Source organism: Pseudophryne corroboree, chromosome 3 (assembly GCF_028390025.1).
Source record: "Pseudophryne corroboree isolate aPseCor3 chromosome 3, aPseCor3.hap2, whole genome shotgun sequence".
Lineage (NCBI taxonomy): Eukaryota > Metazoa > Chordata > Amphibia > Anura > Myobatrachidae > Pseudophryne > Pseudophryne corroboree.
In genome coordinates, this window is record NC_086446.1 from 160,967,466 (window position 1) to 160,991,378 (window position 23,913).

The 23,913-nt window shown below is 47.6% G+C and overlaps 1 long non-coding RNA gene across 3 annotated transcripts in view; it reads right to left on the minus strand.

The window, feature by feature from the left end:
- The window catches only part of LOC135054994 (uncharacterized), a 38,821-nt gene extending 21,304 nt beyond the window's left edge, over window positions 1-17,517 (minus strand). The window contains exons 1-3 of one of the 3 annotated variants that reach the window (XR_010243613.1): window positions 17,242-17,517; window positions 6,890-6,984; window positions 6,322-6,446 (exon numbers count right to left, since the gene is read on the minus strand). This is a non-coding gene — a long non-coding RNA (uncharacterized LOC135054994). Of the gene's footprint in view, window positions 1-6,321; window positions 6,464-6,889; window positions 6,985-17,241 lie in introns of all 3 variants that reach the window. The other 2 variants (XR_010243611.1, XR_010243612.1) reach the window with 2 other exon arrangements.
- Window positions 17,518-23,913: the final 6,396 nt, after the last annotated feature.

Below are 23,913 nucleotides of genomic sequence, written 5' to 3' on the forward strand. Positions count from 1 at the left end.
CCAGGGACACCAGTGGACCTCTGTGGGGATGTTGCCTGGTCATCTGCTGAAAGGCCTTCCAGAACAATAGGCACTAATTATGGAGATAAGAAGGTTGGTTGCCCTGAGGCCATAACCTGAGTCAATTTTAACCCCTTTTAGTAATTTGTGATGTCAGAGGCCCTTCAGCTGACTGCTGTTTCCTGTGAAGGGTGGCCTGTGACAGAGAGGGGTCAGCCCTGCAATTCCTGTTTATAACTTACATGATAGGTATCTGGCTGAGCCCACACTGGACAACAAAATAATACACCCCTGCAATAAACAGTACATTGATGTGACAGACACATATCAGGCTCAGGGATATATTCCATGATAGGTATAACATATATACATGGGACTATTTCCCACCACAGGCACACATCTGGTACCTAACAAAATCACCTTCTTGGATTATGCAGTATAACATCATATTCTTGTCCAACCTAAAGTCCTGTTTTGTCCACTGCATACAGTAGTATGGGGTATACAGCTTAGATGGGAATACCAGCCGGGTTTTATAAAGGATAACATACCGTTATCTCTGGCATTCTGCCGTTCACTACTGAAGTGCAGGACCAGGCTGGCCGGATCAAGGATGATTTAACCATTCGTGATGTGCCAACTAAGCTGGATGAATTAATTTCCATCCGCAATAAACTTGATCAACGTTACAGAGAGTGTTGCTTAGAGAAATCCAAGGTTGAGTGATTTAACACGCGTTCTCAACCTAGACCTCGTCAATATCCTTCTTGGTCTCAGTCTCCTGTGACGACAGAAGAGCCTATGCAGATCGGACGCTCTCGTCTTACGGAAGAAGAACGAATTCGTCATTAACAGGGTAACCTCTGCATGTACTGCGGGTCCTCTGACCATTTTGTTAAATTCTGAAAACTGCGGCCGGAAAACTCTCGCTCCTAGCTTATTCAAGAGAGGCTAAGCTAGGAGTTACCTTGGAATCACGTTCCAGGAAGGAGCCAACTTTGCCTATTTGGAAGTTCTGGGTTCTACAGTTAAAATTTCAGCTCTCCTAGATTCCGGTGCAGCCGAGAACTTAATCCCTCAGCCTTTGTCATACGATCTAAAGTTCAAACCGTGCCCCTGGAAGTAGTAGTTTCTGTTACAGCAGTGGATGGAATTCGAATTCCAGAAGGCATAATTACTCATCAAAACGTATGTCTCAAGATGAAAATTGGTGTGCTCCATTCTGAATATATTTCCTTCCTTGTGATTCCCAAAGCCTCTCATGATGTGATACTTGAATTACCTTGGCTGCAGAAACATAATCCACAGTTCAGCTGGCGAACCATGGAAATTCTTTCGTGGGATGAATCTTGTACCAAGGATTGTTTAGCTTAAGTTAAACCCCTCCGGTCAGTCAGTCTTCCCGAGTTACCTTCAGTCTATCTATCTTTAGTGGATGTCTTCAGTAAACAAGCAGCTGACTCCTTGCCCCCTCATCGCAAATGATACTGCCCAATCAATTTGGTGCCGGGCAAAACACGTACTAGGGGTCGAATTTGTCTGCTGTCCATTCCGGAGACTCAAGCTATGTCTGATTACATACAAGAGAATTTATCCAAAGGGTTTATTAGACTATCTTCTTCACCTGCAGGAGCAGGATTCTTTTTTGTTAAGAAGAAAGATGGTGGCTTGCAACCATGCATAGATTAACGCTGGCTTAATGAGATCACTGTGAAGAACAGATACCCACTGCCGTTAATCCCAGAATTATTTGACCAGGTAAAGAGAGCTACCATTTTTACGAAATTAGATCTTTGTGGAGCTTACAATTTAATTTGTATCCGTGCAGGGGATGAATGGAAGACAGCCTATAATACCTGGGATGGGCATTACGAATACCTTGTAATACCTTTTGGTCTTTGTAATGCTCCTGCAGTTTTCCAGAGCCATGTAAATGAACTTTTTTGAGATCTTCTTTACAAGTATTTAGTAGTGTACTTGGATGATATCTTAATATTCTCCAAGGATCTGTAGTCTCACTGACTCCAAGTTAATGAGGTATTGACCCATCTGAGGAAAAATCGACTGTATTGTAAGTTGGATAAGTGTACTTCTGAAGTATCTTCTATACTGTTCCTTGGTTATATCATTTCCAGATCAGAGCTACGTATGGATCCTTTAAGGTACAAGCTATCCGAGACTGATCCACTCCTACGACTCTCAAGGGGATTCAGCGATTCCTTGGCTTTGGAAAATCATAAAAAATTACTCTACGTTGGTCGCTCCCATTACAGTCCTGACACGCAAAGGAGCAAATCCTACAAACTGGTCATTTGAAGCAACCAAAGCCTTATCCGATTTGAATCAAGCTTTTGTGTCAGCTCCCATTTTTCGACAGCCAGATTTGAACCGTCCCTTTCTAGTGGAGGTAGACGCATATACGAAAGCAGTGGGAGCTGTATTGTCACAAGTCTTTGAAGATAAAAAAGTCCATCCATGCGGACTGCTTACTTGGGCTCACTCTTCGTCTTTTATGGGTCATCCTGAGGTCCAAAAGACTCTTACATTTATTTAACAGTCTTACTGGTGGCCACGTCTTAAAGCTTATGTCCAAGAGTTTAAAGCAGCATGCCCTAAATGTGCCCACCATAAGAATCCAAAGGGTCCTCCTTCAGGTTTGTTACAACCATTATCCATACCCAAACGACCTTGGACTCCTATTTCAATGGATTTCATAACCAACTTACCTCCATCAAAAGGGCAGAATACCATTTGGGTGGTAGAGGATCGATTTTCAAAAATGGCGCATTTTATTCCATTAACAGGATTACCATCAGCTCCTTCACTAGCCAGATTATTCATTTCTGAGATCTTTAAGTTGCATGGCCTTCCTCAAGAGATCGTTTCTGATCGTGGAACACAGTTTGTAGCCAAGTTTTGGGGATTTCTTTGTTCTTCATTAAACATTAAATTGAATTTTTCTTCCACATATCATCCCCAGACAGATGGACAAACTGAAAGAGTAAACCAAGATCTTGAAACTTATCTCCGGTTATACATATCTCCTTCACAGGATGATTGGATAGACTACCTTCTGTTGGCAGAATTTGCTCATAATAATCTTTTTCATTCATCTTCAGAATCTACATCATTTTACACTAACTTTGGTTATCATCCTCGTGTGCCAGAGTTCCATTCTTTGCCAACTCAGGAGGTCCCAACGGCAGATTAAGTGCTTCAACATTTCTCTAAAATCTGGAGTTGTGTGCACAAATCATTGATTAAATCTTCTGCTCGTTATAAATCTTTCGCAGATAGAAAACGTAAGGCTGTTCCTAATTACAAGGTAGGAGACCAAGATTGGATTTCTACTCACAATCTTAAATTCAAAGTTCCTTCTAAAAAGTTTGCTCCCAAGTTTATTGGCCCATTTCCCATAGAAAAGGTACTCAATCCTGTAGCATACAAACTCAAGTTGCCACCTTCTTTTAAAATTCCTAACACTTTTCATACATCTCTGCTGAAGCCTTTGATCCTCAATTAGTTTCGTGCTGCCCTGCCCAAACCTCCTAAAATTCACTCTTTGCAAGATGAAGAATTTGAGGTTAAGGAGATTGTGGACCCACGTCATTGATATGGACGTCTGCAGTTTCTTGTTGATTGGAAAGGTTATAGTCGGGAGGAGAGGTCCTGAATCTTTGCCGAAGATGTTCATGCTCCAAGACTGGTTCAAAAATTCTACTCCAAGAATCCTGACAAAGTCCAAAGTTGTGCGGAGTCCACCTTTAATGGTTACTGTCACGAACTGGTCTCTCACCACTGTGGGTTCTGGGTTCTGTTTGTTGCCGGCACGGTGCTGTGCAGCCGCGTGGGGATGCGGCGGGGTCAGTGGCAGAGGTGATGCAGGTTCTGAGAGTCGGGAGTGCGGGGGCCTAATGACCGAAGGCGCCTCTATGTGTCTGCAGTATATGAGGTGTCCATGTTGGAGACCAAATGCAGCACCTGTGAGCACCTGTGGGTAAGTGTTAGCCAATCCCGTGCCTGTGCTGCCTATAAGTAGGCTGGGATTAGTTTACTCTTGGCCAGTGCTTTGTTGTAGCTACTCTGTACCCAAGCACTGTGCTCTCCCTGTGGATTTCTGTGTGATTCCAGTGGTCCTGATATCGCCTCCGCTCCCAGAGGTCTTGTTAGGATCTCCTGCTCTGTGCTGCCACGTCGCCATGGCAACCGGGAGGCAAGTGTTAGCGAAGTAACCTGAGCTGTTACATGACATTGAAATCTGCTTGAGGAAGGACTTTGTAAAATACACCACAGTCCCTGCAGGGGCGCTTGTATGTATTATCACCACCCTATTTCTGCAGTTTACCTGAGAGTTTCTCTTGGTGGGGGTACTGGAGGGTTACCCCAGTGTGACAAATACATTCTTTAGCCGCCTAGTTTTTGGGGGCGCATTGTACTTACTGTCTATCCTTTGATTTGGTTTTCAACTGTTGCACACTCTCTTTTAGACACGCTTGTACATTGCTGCCATGTTTAAACACAGGGATAATAGAAGAGCTATATTTGATAATGCCTTTAAAGAGGAGGGTGACCCCCCCATTGTGGTAGATACCAATTTAGGAGAAGCTATGAGAGAGCTGGAACATACCCTATTGAAAGAAAGCCGCATATGGTGGGAGGTACTCACATTGGAAAAATACCTTAATGACCAGATCATACCAAAAGGTCTGGTCATACAAAAGAACGCCTCTTTTTCATCTGCAAACGAGACTTTTAAACAGGAATGGGATAAGATATTACGTTCCTGTTCCTTTTCACTTATCAATTTAATTATAGAAGATAGGAAGAAAGAATTGAATAAACTAGAAGGGGCTATCACTTCTCAGAAGAACTTGACAGCCCAGTTTGCAGATACAGAGGAATATAAGGGGTTTGAAAATAGGATTGAGGCTAATTTAAAAAGAAATGAAAAGATCCTTATGGAAAGGAAGGTCAAAAAGTACAATAGAGACCGGGGTGTTAGGAGCGAGATAACACAGGGGATCTCCCCAGAGACTCCAAAACACCCGTGTTCCACCAAGGACAACAGGGTTAAGCTGAATAAAAGAAACCAATCAGGATCACGCAACCGAGGAGGGGAGTTTCAAGTCCAAGAAAGGGTGGCAAATCGTGCCAGGGGACAGGAAAGACCACTTCCCCAAAGGGTTAACCATCGGAGGGATGGAAGACAGAGACGCCATACCATTAGGGAAGGCACATCACTACGAGGAGAAGAGAGAGATACACTGGGGAATACTCCACTGAGGCTACCTGGATCCTATTGGGAAAGAAGAAGGGCTGTATTGAAATCCACACGATCCCACCACTCTCCAGTTCAGAATCAGAGAAGTGAAGGGTCGCCTTTTTTAGGGGTGGGTCGTGTCACCAACAAGTACAAATAAAGAGACGGGGTTGCAGAGGGGGAAAACCAAAAAAAAGAGTAAAAAAGAAAAAAACCAGGAGAAGGAGCAAAGGAAAGGAGACAAACAATGAGGAAATTCAGGGATCTATGTGTGAGGAGACTGGTGGCAAAGTGAAAATCTTTAATCTCAGCAACCACACCCTGACCGGAGAGGAACTCTCGGTTTTAGAGAAGGGACTCAAATTTGCCCCCTCAGTCCCCATCAATAGATTTTCCACCTTCATAGATTTTAACAGATTTATTAGGAAGTTAACACTCAAACGTTTTTTTATGGGTAAGGAAGACAATGTTCAACCAACCACAGAGCCACCAACCACCCCATTCAGGCCTAAATTGACCTTCTATCCAACTCATATGAAGGGGAAACACATAGATACCTTCTATGATTTGGTCCATCAAGACCTGAAAGATTTGCCTAATGGGAGAATCAATTTGAATTTAACTTGGAAAGAGAGACAAGCATTGAAATCTCTCAAAGAGAATACAGATTTGGTCATTAAGCCCGCCGATAAAGGCGGCGGGGTGGTTGTCCTCAGCAAACAAATGTATGAGGAAGAAGTGTTGAGACAGGTGGAAGATCAAGGTACTTATGCTAAGTTGAAGAAGGACCCCACACATGATATTTTGGGCAAATTACGAGTGTTTCTAGAAAGATATTTGGAACAGAACATCATAGAGGAAAAGGAATACAGATATCTGTTGAATGAGGAACCTACCATTCCAATTATCTACATTTTACCCAAAATACATAAAGACCCACTAAGACCACCAGGGAGGCCGATTGTATCGGGTATAAATTCTGTAACTTGTAATTTATCAGAGTATTTGGATTATCATCTACAGCCCCTGGTATGTAACAACAGGTCCCATTTAAAGGATACCACTGATTTCCTCAATCTCTTGACCACCATCTCATGGGAAGACGACTTCATCATGGTGACAGCGGATGTGAGGTCGCTGTATACGGTGATAGATCACCAGGATGGACTCACCGCCATCACAGAAGCTGTAAGGCAAAGTGATCTATCAGGAGGGAAACAGAAATTCATAGTAGAAGGTGTGGAATTTATCCTAAGAAATAATTATTTCCATTTTAGGGACACCTTCTATGTGCAGAAGGTGGGTACCGCCATGGGCACGAGGTTCGCTCCAAGTTATGCCAACCTCTTCATGGGGTTGTGGGAAGATCAACACATCTGGGACAACAATCCCTTTGGAGCGAGCCTGGTGTCCTGGACTAGGTACATAGATGATGTATTTTTTGTATGGAGAGGAGACACCAACACATTGAAAGAGTTCTGTGACTACCTAAATCAAAACTCTATCAACATCACCTTCACCTTTGAAATGAGCAGTGAGGAAATACACTTCCTGGACGTCACAGTATACCCCAAGGAAGGCATACTACAGACAAAGAACTATCGGAAACCAACGGATTCAAGATCATACCTTCAACAAAACAGTTGTCACCATCCAGACTGGCTTGGATCCATACCGTGTGGCCAAATACGCCGTTTGCGTAGAAACTGCACGGAGATCAATGTCTTTGAAGAACAAGCAGAAGAAATGCAAAAAAACTTTGTTGCATCTGGGTATAAACCATGTGCAATAAAAGACACCACTGTAAAAATGGGGAAACTTGACAGAAAAGATCTCTTACAAAAAAAGGCCAAAAATGTTGCGTCACCCACTCCTTATGAATGGGCGTTTATTACGTCCTTTAACAGTCAGTATAAGGATGTCGAAAAAATACTGAAAAAACATTGGGGAATACTAAAAAGGGATCCCATTGTAGGAGACAAGCTCCCCAATAAACCCAAGTGCATATATAGGAGAGCACCCAATTTAAGCAATGTCTTGGTTAGGGGGGCTTTACCACCAGTAAGATCGTTACCAACAATTAAATCGAAGGGATTTTTCAGGTGCGGTACGTGCCTTGGCTGTCGTAATATAAAAGGGGACGGAACCAACAAAATCACTGAAATAACCATCAATAAAAAGAAACTTAATGTTTCCGAATTTATAACATGCAACACAAAAAATGTGGTTTACGCCATAGAATGTGTTTGCGGGTTATATTACATCGGAAGGACTTCAAGACCCCTAAAGGTGCGGATAGGCGAGCACCTACGTAATATAAAGAATGGCTTGAACACCCATGCCCTATCGGATCATTTCTCCAAATGCCACCATAAATCCATCTCTGCAATAAAAAGATTTATAGGATTACAATGGGTTAAGGGACATTGGAGACAAAGGGATCTGCCCGCCCAGCTGGCCAAGGCAGAGATGAGACAAATTTATGAGTGTGGCACCTTACAACCGGGGGGTTTGAACGCAGAATTTGAGATAAAATGGTTCCTGTAGATTATGGAGATAGGGACATGTCTTTTCTTATCACCTCCTTTATGGGACAATAATAAGAAATTGCACTGTGGTGACACTGCACTAAATAAGCACTTTATTGGGGGAATGTAAAATCTTTCACCACATTACGAATCAGAATGTTAATCAATATATTTTATTATCTTCCCATGTTTATTTAAATCAACACCCCGGGGACATCCAAAGAGAGAGGGTGTAGAAACATTAGGGAATCGTTGGTATGGATGAAATTAACCCTGCTACCGAGTATAAAATGTTTTACCGGGTTACCATGGACACGGACTCATGACGCATATCCGGCTGAACTAAGTGTGAAGGACACAGAGGAGAAGGGGAGATAAGCGATACCGGAAGACAGAGGGAGGAAGTGACGGCTGGACGCGGAGAGGGCTCACGGGACTTGTAGGTAAATTACATGTATAGGAGCCACCTGCGCCCGCCGCACTGGGATTGGAAGATGTACATTTAAAAATGGACAGAGAAGGAGAGTTCACTACACCGGATGCCTTGAGAAAGACCCGCTAAGGGGAGAAACGCGTTGGCTGCTATATCCGTGGACAGAGAGCGGGGGAACCAGTGCGAGAGACCATCTATCCAGACGGGGGGATGACAGCCGCGGTTGCCGTGGAGTTTATACACACATGCTTGTAGAACTGCCGCGAGACAGTTCTTTCCTACCGCTGGTAATTACGCACTTGGGACTCCTTACCTTTCATTACACACTGTTGTGTATATGTTTTTTAATGTTAAGTGTCATGTGTTTGTACATTAAATTTTAAATGTGTTTAAACTGTACATCACTATATGCACTTTTCTTTCCATGTTACATGACATTGAAATCTGCTTGAGGAAGGACTTTGTAAAATACACCACAGTCCCTGCAGGGGCGCTTGTATGTATTATCACCACCCTATTTCTGCAGCTGATACTCCGGTCCGGGTTTTTACTGTGTAGTGGTTACAGGCTCTGTGCACGGCAGGGAATCCGGCGCTGGTTTTGTGCTCACAGTCTGTGAGGTCTGAGTGGGGCGTGGACAGCACCTGCTATATAAACCATCCTCTCAGGCTAGGCAAATGCTGCTGAATCTTTGTTTGTTAGTCAGTTCCAGAGAGTTAGCTAGTACTGTGTGACTTTGTATTTACTTGTTGCTTACTGCGAATAGGCCTTGGGATTCGGTACTTCATTCTGCCAATCCGGACCTAGCAGTAAGACTGGAGTCAGTTGTTTGACCTGCTGGGGTTCTTTTGCTATTCTGTGAACCCAGCAGGTTTGCGGCTGTACTCTCAGACCTGCTTGCTTAATCCTCCCTCACTGTGCAGGGCGTCCAGGTGTCAGTTTAGTGGCAGTAAGCTGAACCTGTGCCCTGCAAGTGGGGGTTAGGATTGTGGATACTCTCCTTGTGTCTATATTTCTATCTCTGACCAAGGAGTTTATTCCCACACCCGTTGGTAACCCTTTGGGGTTTTTTCTGTTGCTCTTAGCAACATCATTTCAGGTGCTCCACATGTTAAATCACTACACCTCGCTTCATTGTCCGCTCTATTCCATCTGAGCATTTCTGACACTAGGGAGACACCCAATTCCTGAGCCTTTGGGCTTCTCCGTTCACTTTGTGTTTATTAGTTATTCCATCACCTCCTGTGTATGTTATGTTATACTGTCTGCGAGTTCGTTTGATTCGCTTCCCTCTCTGTTCATACACCGGTATACTCCTGTTAGCACTGGTGTGCGTAACATATTCAGCAGCCATACTCCTGTTGAAATTTTGTGGGAATATGGAGCATACCCCTCAAAATACTTTGCAACAGGTGGTCGATCAGGTGCAGGTCCTGACTCGACAATTTAATGAGATGTCCATTAAAATGAACACCCCGCAGGCCGATAGCGGAGCTCCCGCAGCAGCAGCGGCAAGTTCAGGGGTTAAGGAGCCGAAAGAAAATCTCCCGGATCGTTTTTCTGGAGATCGCTCGCAGTTCTTTTGTTTCAAGGAGAGCTGTAAGCTATATTTCAGGCTTAGGCCCCAGTCTTCTGGGTCGGAGATTCAGCGGGTGGGCATGGTGATTTCCTTGCTACAAGGAGACCCACAGGTCTGGGCATATGGGTAACAGCTGTCCGTCGCTTAAAAGTGTTGATGCTTTTTTTACGGCACTGGGCATTTTGTATGATGACCCTGACAAGATGGCTTCAGCCGAGGCTCAGATTACGGTTCTTAAGCAAGGGCAACGGCCAGCTGAGGTTTATAGTACGGAGTTTCGGAGGTTGGCTCATGATACCCAGTGGAATGACCCAGCCCTGAGAAACCAGTACCGAAGGGGCCTTTCTGACCAGATAAAGGTCCAACTGGTACAATATCCCTCGCCTGATAGCTTAGATCAGTTTATGCAGTTATCCATCCGGGTGGATAGACGGCTGAGAGAGCGTAGGCTTGAAAGGGAGACCGCAGTTTCCTTTTTTCCCAAGGGAACCTCAGACTCTGAGGAATATTCCGAGGAGCCTATGCAGATTGGGGCTACCCGCCTCTCCTCGCGTGAGAAGACGCGGAGGAGACAGCAGGGTTTGTGTTTGTACTGTGGGAATAAAGGTCATGTTGTAGTATCATGCCCAAAAAAAAACCGGAAAACTTCAGGGCCTGAGGGTGATGGGAAATATCCTGTCAGGCCAGAAGTCAGAATTTCCCAAAAAGACTTTTCTCATTCCGGTGACTTTGGAGATCCTCGGTCAAACTGTCAAGACTAAGGCCTTTGTTGACAGTGGGGCCGATGGGGTTTTCATGGACCGTCAATTCGCCCTGGAACACTCTGTTCCCTCAGTACCTTTGGCATCAGAGATTGAGATCTGTGGGTTAAACGGGGAACCATTGTCCCAGGGTAAAATTACCTCCTGCACCAGCCAAATTCCTTTGTTTATTGGAGCCACACACTCTGAAAAATTGTCTTTTTATGTGACTGTCTGTTCTTTTGCCCCATTGGTTTTGGGGTTACCCTGGTTAAGGGCCCATAACCCCCAATTTGACTGGGTCTCTGGGGAGATTCTTAGTTGGGGTAGTGACTGTTTCAGGAGTTGCTTGAGCCATCCAGTCAGGCTCTCGCAGCTAAGTTTGCCAGGATTGCCAGGATGTTATGCAGATTTTGCGGATGTGTTCTCCAAAAAAGTTGCGGAGGTACTACCTCCCCATCGCCCCTATGACTGTGCCATTGATTTGTTGCCGGATGCTAAGCTTCCCAAAAGCAGGTTGTACTCCCTGTCACGTCCTGAGACTCAGGCTATGGCAGAGTACATTCAGGAGAACTTGGCTAAGGGATTTATCAGACGACCCTCACAGTCCCCAGTTGGGTCGGGGTTCTTCTTCGTGGGTAAAAAGGACGGTTCGTTGCGACCCTGCATCGACTTCAGGGAATTGAACCGTATCACGATTAAAAACTCGTACCCACTGCCTCTCATTTCGGTTTTGTTTGACCAGCTTCGTACTGCCACCATTTTTTCTAAGATTGACCTACGCGGTGCTTACAATCTAATCCGAATAAGAGAGGGGGATGAATGGAAGACTGCCTTTAATACCCACTCAGGGCATTATGAATATTTGGTGATGCCTTTTGGGCTCTCTAATGCCCCGGCAGTCTTCCAGGAATTCATGAACGATGTGCTCAGGGAATATTTGGATAGATTCTTAGTTGTTTATCTAGATGACATCCTAATCTTCTCTCATTCCCTGGAGGAACATCGGAAGCATGTACGCTTAGTCCTCCAAAAACTCAGAGACCACCAGCTTGGGGAGAAGCTGGAGAAGTGCGAGTTTGAAGTCCAGCAAATCGCATTTCTAGGGTATATTATCTCCTCAGAAGGTTTCCAAATGGAGGGTTCTAAGGTACAGGCAGTCCTGGATTGGGTGCAGCCCACTAGTTTGAAGGAGCTTCAGCGTTTTCTGGGCTTTGCGAATTTTTATAGATGGTTTATCGCTGGATTTTCGTCTATAGTGGCCCCCTTGGTGGCACTCACTAAGAAAGGGGCGGATGTTGCTCACTGGTCTTGTGAGGCCAAAGCGGCCTTTGCCCGTCTCAAAAGGGCATTTGTCTCGGCCAAGGTGCTGCGACACCCAGATCCAGAGCGTCCTTTTGTGGTAGAAGTGGATGCCTCTGAGATAGGTATTGGGGCAGTGCTGTCTCAGATGGGGGTGTCTGATAATCGCCTTCATCCCTGTGCTTACTTTTCCCGTAAATTTTCGTCTGCCGAGATGAATTATGATGTGGGTAACCGGGAATTGTTGGCTATAAAGGATGCACTCGGGGAGTGGAGACACTGGCTTGAGGGGGCTACGTTTGTGGTCTCAATTCTCACCGACCATAAGAATCTGGCATATTTAGAGTCAGCGAAGCGGCTCAATGCCAGGCAGGCACGATGGGCTTTGTTTTTTGCTCGCTTTAATTTTTTGATAACATATCGCCCTGGGTCAAAAAACATCAAGGCTGATGCGCTCTCGCGGAGTTTTGCTCCAGTTCAAGAGACCACCGAGGAGCCATTGCCCATTGTGTCCCCATCATGTATTAAAGTGGGCATTACCCAGGACCTCTTGTCATTAGTCCTTAGAGCACAGGAGCAGGCTCCTCCAGACCTTCCGGTAGGTCTCTTGTTTGTGCCTCCTAGGTTAAGACAGCGAGTGTTCCTGGAATTCCATGCCAAGAGGTCGGCAGGGCATCCGGGTATTGCCAGAACTCGGGAGTTGCTGTCTAGGGCGGTGTGGTGGCCCTCGGTGGCTAGGGATGTGGATCAGTGGGTTCGGGCATGTGACGTTTGTGCCCGAAATAAAACTCCTAGAGGGGTTCCTGTCGGCCCATTACATCCACTCTCTATTCCGTCTAAGCCATGGACCCGCATTTCCATGGATTTTGTGGTGGACTTGCCCAAATCCTCGGGGATGACAGCCATTTGGGTTGTCGTTGACAGGTTTTCGAAGATGGCGCATTTCGTTCCACTGGTTGGGTTGCCATCGGCCAGACGCCTGTCTGAGTTATTTATGCAGCATGTTGTGCGCCTCCACGGGTTGCCACTTGATGTGGTCTCTGACCGTGGATCCCAGTTTGTGGCCAAATTCTGGAGGGCATTTTGTTCTGATCTCCAGATTTCTGTGAGCTTGTCGTCAGGCTACCATCCACAGTCTAATGGGCAGACTGAGAGGGTGAACCAGTCCTTGGAGCAGTTCCTCAGGTGTTATGTCTCCAAGTGTCATACTGACTGGGTTGCTCATCTGTCCCTGGCGGAGTTTGCCTATAACAACGTGGCTCACTCTGCTACAGGGATCTCTCCCTTCCTTTGTGTGTATGGCCAATTCTTTTGACTCCCTGGATTCCACGCCTGGTGGTTCCTCTGTTGTTTCGGTCCTTAGGGGTATTTGGAGGAAAGTGAAGAAAGCCCTTGTGTCTGTGTCATTAGTGACCAAAATGGTTTTTGATAAGCGGAGAAGATCCTGCAGCTTCAAATTAGGAGACTTCGTCTGGTTGTCCACCAAGAATTTGAAGTTGAGACAGCCATCTCATAAGTTAGGCCCCCGGTTCATCGGCCCTTATAAGATCACCAGGGTTATCAATCCGGTGGCATTTCAGTTAGATCTGCCCCGTTCATTGGGTATCAATAAAACATTTCATTGTTCCCTTTTAAAACTGGCGGGTAGTAATCCTTCTTCCAGTGGAAGACCTTCTCCTCTTCTGATACGGGGTCAGAGGGAGTTTGTGGTTGAAAGAGTTCTTGACTCCAAGATGGTTCGGGGTCGGCTGTCATTTTTGGTGCACTGGAAGGGGTATGGCCCGGAGGAGCGGTCGTGGGTGCGCAGTTGTGATCTTCATGCCCCCAGACTGATACGCTCTTTCTTCTCGCAGTTCCCCGATAAACCCGGTGGTAGGGGTTCTTTGACCCCTCGTCAGAGGGGGGGTACTGTTAGGATCTCCTGCTCTGTGCTGCCACGTCGCCATGGCAACCGGGAGGCAAGTGTTAGCGAAGTAACCTGAGCGCAGCTGATACTCCGGTCCGGGTTTTTACTGTGTAGTGGTTACAGGCTCTGTGCACGGCAGGGAATCCGGCGCTGGTTTTGTGCTCACAGTCTGTGAGGTCTGAGTGGGGCGTGGACAGCACCTGCTATATAAACCATCCTCTTAGGCTAGGCAAATGCTGCTGAATCTTTGTTTGTTAGTCAGTTCCAGGGAGTTAGCTAGTACTGTGTGACTTTGTATTTACTTGTTGCTTACTGCGAATAGGCCTTGGGATTCGGTACTTCATTCTGCCAATCCGGACCTAGCAGTAAGACTGGAGTCAGTTGTTTGACCTGCTGGGGTTCTTTTGCTATTCTGTGAACCCAGCAGGTTTGCGGCTGTACTCTCAGACCTGCTTGCTTAATCCTCCCTCACTGTGCAGGGCGTCCAGGTGTCAGTTTAGTGGCAGTAAGCTGAACCTGTGCCCTGCAAGTTGGGGTTAGGATTGTGGATACTCTCCTTGTGTCTATATTTCTATCTCTGACCAAGGAGTTTATTCCCACACCCGTTGGTAACCCTTTGGGGTTTTTTCTGTTGCTCTTAGCAACATCATTTCAGGTGCTCCACATGTTAAATCACTACACCTCGCTTCATTGTCCGCTCTCTTCCATCTGAGCATTCCTGACACTAGGGAGACACCCAATTCCTGAGCCTTTGGGCTTCTCCGTTCACTTTGTGTTTATTAGTTATTCCATCACCTCCTGTGTATGTTATGTTATACTGTCTGTGAGTTTGTTTGCTTCGCTTCCCTCTCTGTTCATACACCGGTATACTCCTGTTAGCACTGGTGTGCGTAACAGGTCTGCCTGCAGCCTTCACCGCAAGTGACCCACCAGCTCCCTGCTATGCTGTCAGTCGCTCTCCAAGTGGCAACAAGTGGAGTCCCGTGGGAGGTTACCCTGTTCATTCAGTGATTGCCTGCTATAATCACACAGCCTGTGGAAGTTTCTCCTTAATCCTGGTCCTCCTTTACTCATCTCTCAGTTAACCCATTCCTCACCATTGTCTTCTTCTGCAGTGTTTCAAGTATAATCTTCACAACCTGCAAGTACTTCTTTCAGTATTGTGTCTACGTTTTTGCATCATTCAAAGACAGTTCTTTACAGTTCTCCAGTTCAGCATTTAAGCGTCAGTAACAAGTCTCCACAGTTATTCATCTTTGTCTACAATATCCAGTTAACATTTCTTTACAGTTTGGCACCAATCTTTGCTACATATTGGACAATTCTTCACTACTCTTCAGGCACTTTTTATCTTATTCATATGAACATTTCTTCAATGCATATTTAATACAGATCCTGCTTATCGTTATGCTATTCATTGCAATACGACAGTTTATATATGGTGTCTAATGATTGTCATTTAACTCCTTACTAGAATTGAAGCTTTCTAATAAATATATGAAACAGAACTTTCTTCGTTCTCCCTGTTTCCACCATACTCCGGCACCAACACCTTCGGTTGATCCAAGGTTAACGGATTCACAAAATCAGTCAGTCCTGACACTCGCTCCCACCTTCCATCTCCCCTGAATCTCACTCCTACCTTCCATCCCTCACACCTGTACCTCTCACTCCCTCCTTCCATCTCTCACACTTGTACCTCACTCCCTCCTTCCATCTCTCACACCTGTACCTCACTCCCACCTTCCATCTCCTCTGCACCTCGATCTCACCTTCCATCTCCCCGCACCTCGCTCCCAACTTCCTTCCGTCACACCTGTACCTCTTACTCCCTTCATCTCTCAACCCTGCACTTCACTCCCTCCATCTCTCAAGTCTGCACCTCACACCTATACCTCACTCCCTTCTTCCATCTCTCACCCCTGAACCTCACTCCCACCTAACATCTTTCATACCTCTACCTCACTCCCACCTTACATCTCTCACACCTGTACCTCACTCCCTCCTTCCATCTCTCACACCTTTACCTCGCTCCCACCTTCCATCTCCCCTGCGCCTTACTCACCTTCCATCTCTCCCGCTCCCACCTTTCATCCCTCACACCTGTACTTCTTACACCCTGTAACTCACTCCCTCCTACCATCTCTCAACTCTGCATCTCACACCTGTAACTCGCTCCCACCTTCCATCTCCCTGTACCTCGCTCTCACCTTACATCTCCCCCGCTCCTACCTTCCATCCCTCACACCTGTACCTCTCACCCCTGCACCTCACTCCCTCCTACCATCTCTCAACTCTGCACCTCACACCTGTACCTTGTTCCCGCCTTCCATTTCCCCTGCACCTTGATCTCACCTTCCATCCCTCACACTTGTACCTCTCACACACTCCTACCATTTCTCACACCTGTACCTCACTCCCACCTTCCATCTCTCACACCTGTATCTCGCTCCCACCTTTCATCTCCCCTGCACCTCAATCTCTCCTTCCATCTCCCCTGCACCTCGCTCCCAATTTCCTTCCCTCACACCTGAACCTCTAACTCTCTTCATCTCTCACCCCTGCACCTCACTACCTCCTTCCATCTCTCAACCCTGCAGCTCACACCTATACCTCACTCTCTCCTCCCATCTCTCACCCCTGAACCTCGCTCCCACCTTACATCTCTGATCTCTCATCCTCTACCTCACTCCCACCTCTCTCACCTGTACCTTACACCCTCCTTTCATCTCTCATACCTCTACCTCACTACCACCTTCCATCTCTCACACCTATACCTCACTCCATCCTTCCATCTCTCACACCTGTATCTTGCTCCCATCTTCCACCTCCCCTGTGCCTAACTCTCACCTTCCATCTCCCCCGCTCCCACCTTCCATCCCTCATACCTGTACTTCTCACTCCCTCCATCTCTAAACCATGCACCTCACTCCCTCCATCTCTCAACCCTGCACCTCACACCTATACCTCACTCCCTCCTTCCATCTCTCAACCCTGCACCTCACACCTATACCTCACTTCCTTCTTCCATCTCTCACCCCTGCACCTCGCTCCCACCTTCCATGTCTCACACCTGTACCTCTCATTCCCTCCTTCCCTCTATCACCCCTGCACGTCACTCCCTCCTTCCATCTCTCACCCCTATACCTCACTCCCACCTTCCATGTCGCACACCTGTACCTCTCATTCCCTCCTCACTCCATCTCTAAACCCTGCACCTCACTCCCTCCATCTCCCATCCTGGCACCTCACTCCCTCCTTCCATCTCTCAACCCTGCACCTCACACCTATACCTCACGCCCTTCTTCCATCTCTCAACCCTGCACCTCACACCTATACCTCACTCCCTCCTTCCATCTCTCAAACCTGCACCTCACACCTGTACCTCACTCTCTTCTAGCCTCCCTACCCCATAGCAGTGTCTGTGCCCCTTTCCCCCCACAGGTCTCCCTCATAGCAGTGCATGTTCCCCCTTCCCCCATCCATATCTTACCTTTATCCTGTGTGGCTGCAGTGCAGGGGATGAGTCCTGTAGTTCCATGGGCTGTGAATGGCTTCCTCATGTCTGCAGCTGCTGTCTGTGCTCACTGCTCAGCTCTGCCTCTGTGTCAGGCAGAAAGTGAAACTAAACTCACTTTCTGCCTGTGTGCTGCTGCTACAGCCTCCGTACTGACTCTCCTGCCTGGCTGGTGTAACGGAGCTAGCCCCTAGGCAAGGGATGCCCCTAGGCATTTTTCTATAATGCCTATTGGCTAGGGACAGCTCTGCTTACACCCCCCCCCCATCCTTACCCTTAGGGTGTAGTGTACTGTAGTGTAGTGTAGGGTCTAGTGCTCCGGGTGGTCCTGTCTCCCGCTGCTGCTAGTGCAGCAGCGTTTCTAAGGGCACCGGCCCGTGAGCCAATCAGAGCTCGTGGACCGGCAGCTGCTGATTGGCTGCCGGACCATGAGCTTTGATTGGCTCATGAACAAGCGCCTGATACACACACTGCTGCTAGAGACTGAGGGGCAGGAAAGGCGCGCACTGCGCTTTTCTCTCCTCACACACAGGTACAACCCAGCAGTAGCTCGGTGAGCAGCACTGGGGGGCATATCTGGCACTGTGGGCATATATGTATCTGGCACTGTGTGGACATATGTGTACCTGGCACTGTGGGGCATATTTATATCTGGCACTGTGTGGACATATGTGTACCTGGCACTGTGTGGGCATATATGTATCTGGCACTATGTGGGCATATGTGTACCTGGCCCTGTGGGGCATATTTATATCTGGCACTGTGTGGACATATGTGTACCTGGCACTGTGGGGCATATGTGTATCTGGCACTGGGGACATATGTGTATCTGGCACTGTGAGCCATATGTGTACCTGGCACTGTGGGGCATATGTGTATCTGGCACTGGGGGCATATATGTATCTGGCACTGTGGGGCAAATGTGTACCTGGCTATGTAGAGGCAAATATGGCACTGTGGGGGGCATATATGTGTCTCGTACTGTGGGGGCATATGGGTATCTGGCACTGTGGGGGCACATGTGTACTTGGCACTGTGGGGCATATGTGTACCTGCCACTGTGGGGGCAATTATGTGTATCTGCCACTGTCTGTGCATATGTGTATCTGGCACTGCACTACTGGGGACATATGTGTATCTGGCCCCCCATATGTGTATCACGCCCCCATTTTAATTGGCCACACCCCAAGTGACATTAGGCCACAACCATTTTTTGGCCCGCGCACACAGTACCACTAAGAGATTTTTTTTTACTTGCATCACTTACTGGGGCATTATATGTGTGTGGCACTGTACTGGAGCATTATATGTATGTGGCACTGTACAACGTGACTAAAAATGGGGTTGTGACAGAAGGTCATACTCCTACAATCATCATACCGAAAGGTGTGTGCACAAAATTGTGGTGTGGCTTTGTGACAACTAGGCAACGCCCCAATTTTTGTGCGTGCACCTTCGGTGCATGATAATAGCTTTCACTTGATTCCGGATCTTTTCTGGCTCTATGCCTCTGACTGGTTGGCCATCCCTGGTCTAGTGTAGTGTAGTGTAGTGTAGAATACAGGGCCGGTTCTAGACCTTGTGGCACCCAGGGCGAAAGTTTCCTGTGGCGCGCCCCCAGGTAAAACAGAGTTGGTGCGCGCCAAGTGCGCGCGCCCAAAAATAGGGTTGTGGCTTCTTCATAGGGAAGGGGCATGGCCACAGTTATCTCCTTGTACTTGTGCTCCCCTGTAGCTGTACCCCCAGATTTGCCCCCAGTAGTTGTACCCCTAGCAGCTATGCCCCCTGTAGCAGTGCCCCAAATAATTGTGAGCCCAGTAGTTGTGACCCCTGTAGCTGTGACCCCTGCAGCTGTGCCCCCAGTAGATTTGCCCCCAGTAGATGTGCCCCTTGTAGCTGTGCCCCCAGTTGATTTGCCCCCTGTAGCTGTTCCCCCTAGCTGTGCCCCTTGTAGCTGTGCCCCCCGTAGCTATGCCCCCTAGCTGTGCCCTTTGTAGCTGTGCCCCCAGTAGTTGTGCCCCCTGAAGTTGTGCCCCCTGTAGCTGTGACCCCCGTAGCTGTTCCCCCTAGCTGTGCCCCTTGTAGCTGTGCCAGTGCCCCCGTATAGTTGTGCCCCCTGTAGCTGTGCCAGTGCCCCCCGTAGTTGTGCCCCCTGTAGCTGTGCCAGTGCCCCCAGTAGTTGTGCCCTCTGTAGCTGTGCCAGTGCCACCAGTAGTTGTGCCCCAGTAGCGCCGTACACACACACCTTAAAAAAACAAACCACACACAATACTTACCGCTCCTGCTGCGCTGCCTTCCATCTCCGGCCGCCGGCTCCTCTCTACTATGGGACAGATGTCATGACATCTCTCTCATAGTAGCGCCGCACAGACACTAGGGGTCAATTAAGACCTCTAGTGTTTGTCACTGGAGCAGACTGCAGCAGGTGCCCACATAGCCCACGGGAGCGGGGGGAGGGTTTGCAGGGGGGGTCACCGGGATCAGGAGTAGTGGCTCTTGCCACGGCGGTGCCCTCAGGGCAGCGGCCCACGGGGAAAAAGCCTGCTTGCCCGTTGCAAGAGCCGCTACTGGCAGCATAGTATAGTATAGTGTAATATAGTGTAGAGTAGTGTAGTGTGTAGGCACTTACATGATTTCTCCGTTCTGCCTGCGCTGCTGTTCCCTCTGTACACTGCACTGGAGGCCTAGAGAGGGAGTGGGCAGCGGGAGTGCAGCACACGGGGGATTAAGTGGCCAGCACTGCCACTGACTATATGCAGCGACCGGCGGCAGAGGCTCCCGCTGGTTGGATCTTTTTCCTGAGTCCAAGGCTTAGTGTGAAAGAGGTATAAGTGAAGATTATTAACATAGTACATTTTTGGCCCGATCCACTTTTCAGTTAAATGACTAGTATTCTTTGCTTGGTATGCAATTTCATTAGGCATACTTTCCGACATAGTATGCCTTTCCTCCAGGTGATACCTTGAAAGGAGATGTGGTGCCTCACTGTTATAATTGCCCCCTAAACAGCCCTATTTACCCCTGATCCAGGAGAGGAGGGAGTTTAAACAGAAAGATACATTTGTTTATTGTTCATAACATACAGATTATCCTGCTTCCCTAGGTTGCTAGACATTGGTGGTAGTGTGAGCAAAGTCAGTGCGTGGGGATGATCCAGGACACTCTCCCACACGCCTGCTCTGAAATAGCTTGTGGCCCTGGCGGGAAGCATCTGGGGACCCCAACGTAGCCTATATACAGTATTGGGGCTGCTCGGGACTGTTGGTGTTGTGTGCTGAGGTGACAAACTGAAATAAGAAGCCACGCTGCGAGTTACGGCAGCGCTGACAGGCTCCAGCAACTCCAAGTGTCTCCCCAGCAGCCCCAGTGTTTATCTGCACCTGACTGAGGCTTCTGATCCAGCGGGGAAGCGGAGAACGCTGGAGGTCGGTGGTGACAGACGCAGCCCACCCTGAGAGGCGGTCCCAGGCGGGACTTGGAGAGCAGTGGCCGACCCCCCTGTACCTGTCCGAAGTCGAGGCAGAGACCAGGAGCTTGAGTTGTAGGCGCCAGACACAGGGGAGCGGGAGGAGTAGCCGTCAGCGGGGGGAATATGCAGCCACTCGGGGTGTATGTAGACAGTGCGCCCACAGGGCAAATGCGCTGTGGGCAATGCACCTTCTGCACACACCTAGTTACTGCCTTGCTCTCACCTCTGCTCAAGTATCTTACCCCAGGTGACTTTTTAATAAGAGTGACCGCAGCAGCAGCTTCCAGAGCGGCAGTGGGTGAAGCTTTATCTGGAGCCCCGGTAGTTGGTAATGCCTCAAAGTGAACTAGGTCTCCCCAATTAAGGCAAGAGGTGGGCAGCAGTAACAATGGAACAGCTCATGGGAGCAGATTGTCCGGAAAGAGACCCAGTATCCCACACTGACAGCTACGGACAGCATGGAGACCTAACACAGACACCTGGAGAGGTATAACTGCGATTTACTTTAGCACCACGTAGTAGGAGCCATCACAGCTCAGCAGGCACTGGCTATACAGGGAGGCAAAACAGCACCTGTAGCATTCTGCATGTCACGCTACCCGGCTATAGCACTACATATAGGGGGGTGATTCAGACCTGATCGCAGGCAGGCGGTTTTTGCAGTGCTGCGATCAGGTAGTTGCCGCCTACAGGGTGAGGGTGTAATCACTGTGCAGGGGTTCAATCGCTTGTGCAGAGAGCTGCACAAACAAAAGTTTGTGCAGTCTCTGCACAGCTCAGGACTTACCTCTGCGATGATCCGGCCAGGAGCTGACATCAGGAATCCTCCCTCCAAATGGCTGGGAACTCCTGTGTTTTTCTGGACACTCCCTAGAAACGGTCAGTTGACACCCACAAACGGCCTCTTCCTGTCAATCTTCTTGTGATTGCTGGTGCGATTGCTTTCTTCGTTAAAGCCGTCGCTGTCCGGCGATCCCCGTCGCCGGTGGCTGACATGCCTGCGCATTGCGGAGCATATGCATGCACAGTTCAGAACCGAGTGCACCGCTGCAAAAAAAGCTAGCGTGCGATCGGGTCTGAATGACCCCCATAGTACCCACCCCAGGGGTAGCTATATTTGCCTAGAACTGAGTTTTAGCATTCAAGCCTGCAGTATTCTGTACTATGTAAATGAACACTGGTGCTTCCTTTCAGTCAGGATTAAGAGCAGGTATTGCCGTCAGATATTCTGCTATAATATAACTCTTAACAGCCGATGCAGCTAGTAAAGCCGTTATTTACACTAATGCTCCTGCATATTTGATTGACATTACAGAAAGTTAGTGAAGGAAAGCTGCACTCGAGGTAAAGAGAGAGACACGGAGTACCGTTAAAGGATATTCTAGATTAATTATTACCCTCGAGGGATTTAGACAGAATTCTCCACAGATTAACCGACGCCTGAGTACAGTAAACCCTCACATCCTCAGGGAACTATAAAGGAAAGGCAGCAACAGACTAGTTGGAATTAATGTACTAATTTGCAATCTTGCTAGGAAACGTCACTTGAGAGAGGAGTAGCTGCAACCTAGTGTTATGAGCCACAGCTGTGGCTCATTCCTGTTTTGCATTTCGTTAGGTATTTTATGTTATACTTCTGGTTTAGAAGATTATTGTTTGCTGTCAGTGGTGAGTCTGTGTAATTGCAGCCTGTTTCCATGTGGTTGGTCTCACCTGTCTGCTAATTGCATCTTGTCAGTTTGGAGTCATGCAACAGGGCAGCTGCATGACATAATTAATTAGGCCTCTCTGTTATATGCTGGCTCAGTGCAATTCACAGACGCTGGTGATATTTCTAGGTTTCCAGTCTTCCAGAGTGTTTGAGTTCTGAGCTTGTTCCTGCCAATTCCTGAGCTCCTGTCTAGCAGTGTCTGACTAGCTGCTTCCTGTGTCAGTCCCCATGTCGATTCCTGTGTCTGATCCCGTGTCCAGCCGTGAAGCGTTCCTGTCCTGAAGTCCTGTGGCTTTGCCTGTGCCTGGTCGAGTTTCTAGCTTCTTGGTGTCCACCGGTCTGTCGTTTGGGATTCTGCCTGTCCTCCAGTTCTGGGAGTCTGTGTCGGCAGCATTGGGGATTCCTGTCCGTTTGCCAGTATTTGTACCGGTTCCGTGAGTAGCGACTCTGCCGCGTCCGTCGGCCTAGGCCGCTGTATTCCTTGGTTATTTCTGTCACTGGTGTTTTGCAGAGGGTTCTGCTTATGCTGTCACCGCCGGTACACAAAAGTATTGTGTCGGCGTGTGGTCAGCATTTCCTTTGTTGATCTTTTCCTTTGGCGGCAAGCCGCACATACATTTAGTTTTAGGCTAGTTAGTAGCCCCTGGCTTTGGTTGTTTCAGTTAGAGGGCCCCTTGTTATTACCCTGTCTCAGTTCACGCTTTGTCTCTCTTTAAGACCTGAGGGGGCATCGTAGTTGGGCAGACCTAATCCGCCCTTCAAACGCGGCTGCCATGGGCCCAAGAAACCATAGTCCTGCAAGCGTGAATTGACAACACGGGTAAAACAACGGAGGTAGGGTGCCAGGGGCTATTCCCGTTCCATTTCACCAAATCCAGTATTACGTCCTGGTGCTCTGGACTCACTTCATAACATCTCCCTTGTTCTGAGCACCAGGAACCTAACACCTAGAGGAAGTGTCTCTTGTGCTGGTCACGAGCAGCAACTATTGAAATGGGAAATTTGCTCGGAAACATTTGCCTAATTCCATTAATCCCTATTGGAGACAGGACACCTAACCTAACGTGCGCCATCTATAAAATACTCAGCTGAACTTTGTGATTTAAAGTTATTGGGGATATTGATAGTACCGAGTAGTGTAAGAGTGACTAAAGGTATTGCACTATTGTTTGCATACATAGTAGTAATGGTTAACAGCTTGTTTTAGACAAGCTCTATTAACAATTAGTATTGTATTTATATAGTATTGTTGTCAAATTCTGTTATTCTCTGCAAATTTAAGTATTTATAGTACAAAAGAATATTTGTGTAATTGCTGGTACACTTGTCTGGAGGTATTACAGTTGAACCATTTGGATCCAGGTACTTGCAGAAAAAAACAACTCTGGGGCTACCAGTTCCAGAACAATGAAATAAATGTATTGTTTTCTTTTGTGAAATTTATTGGCATTGCTTAATATTATAAACT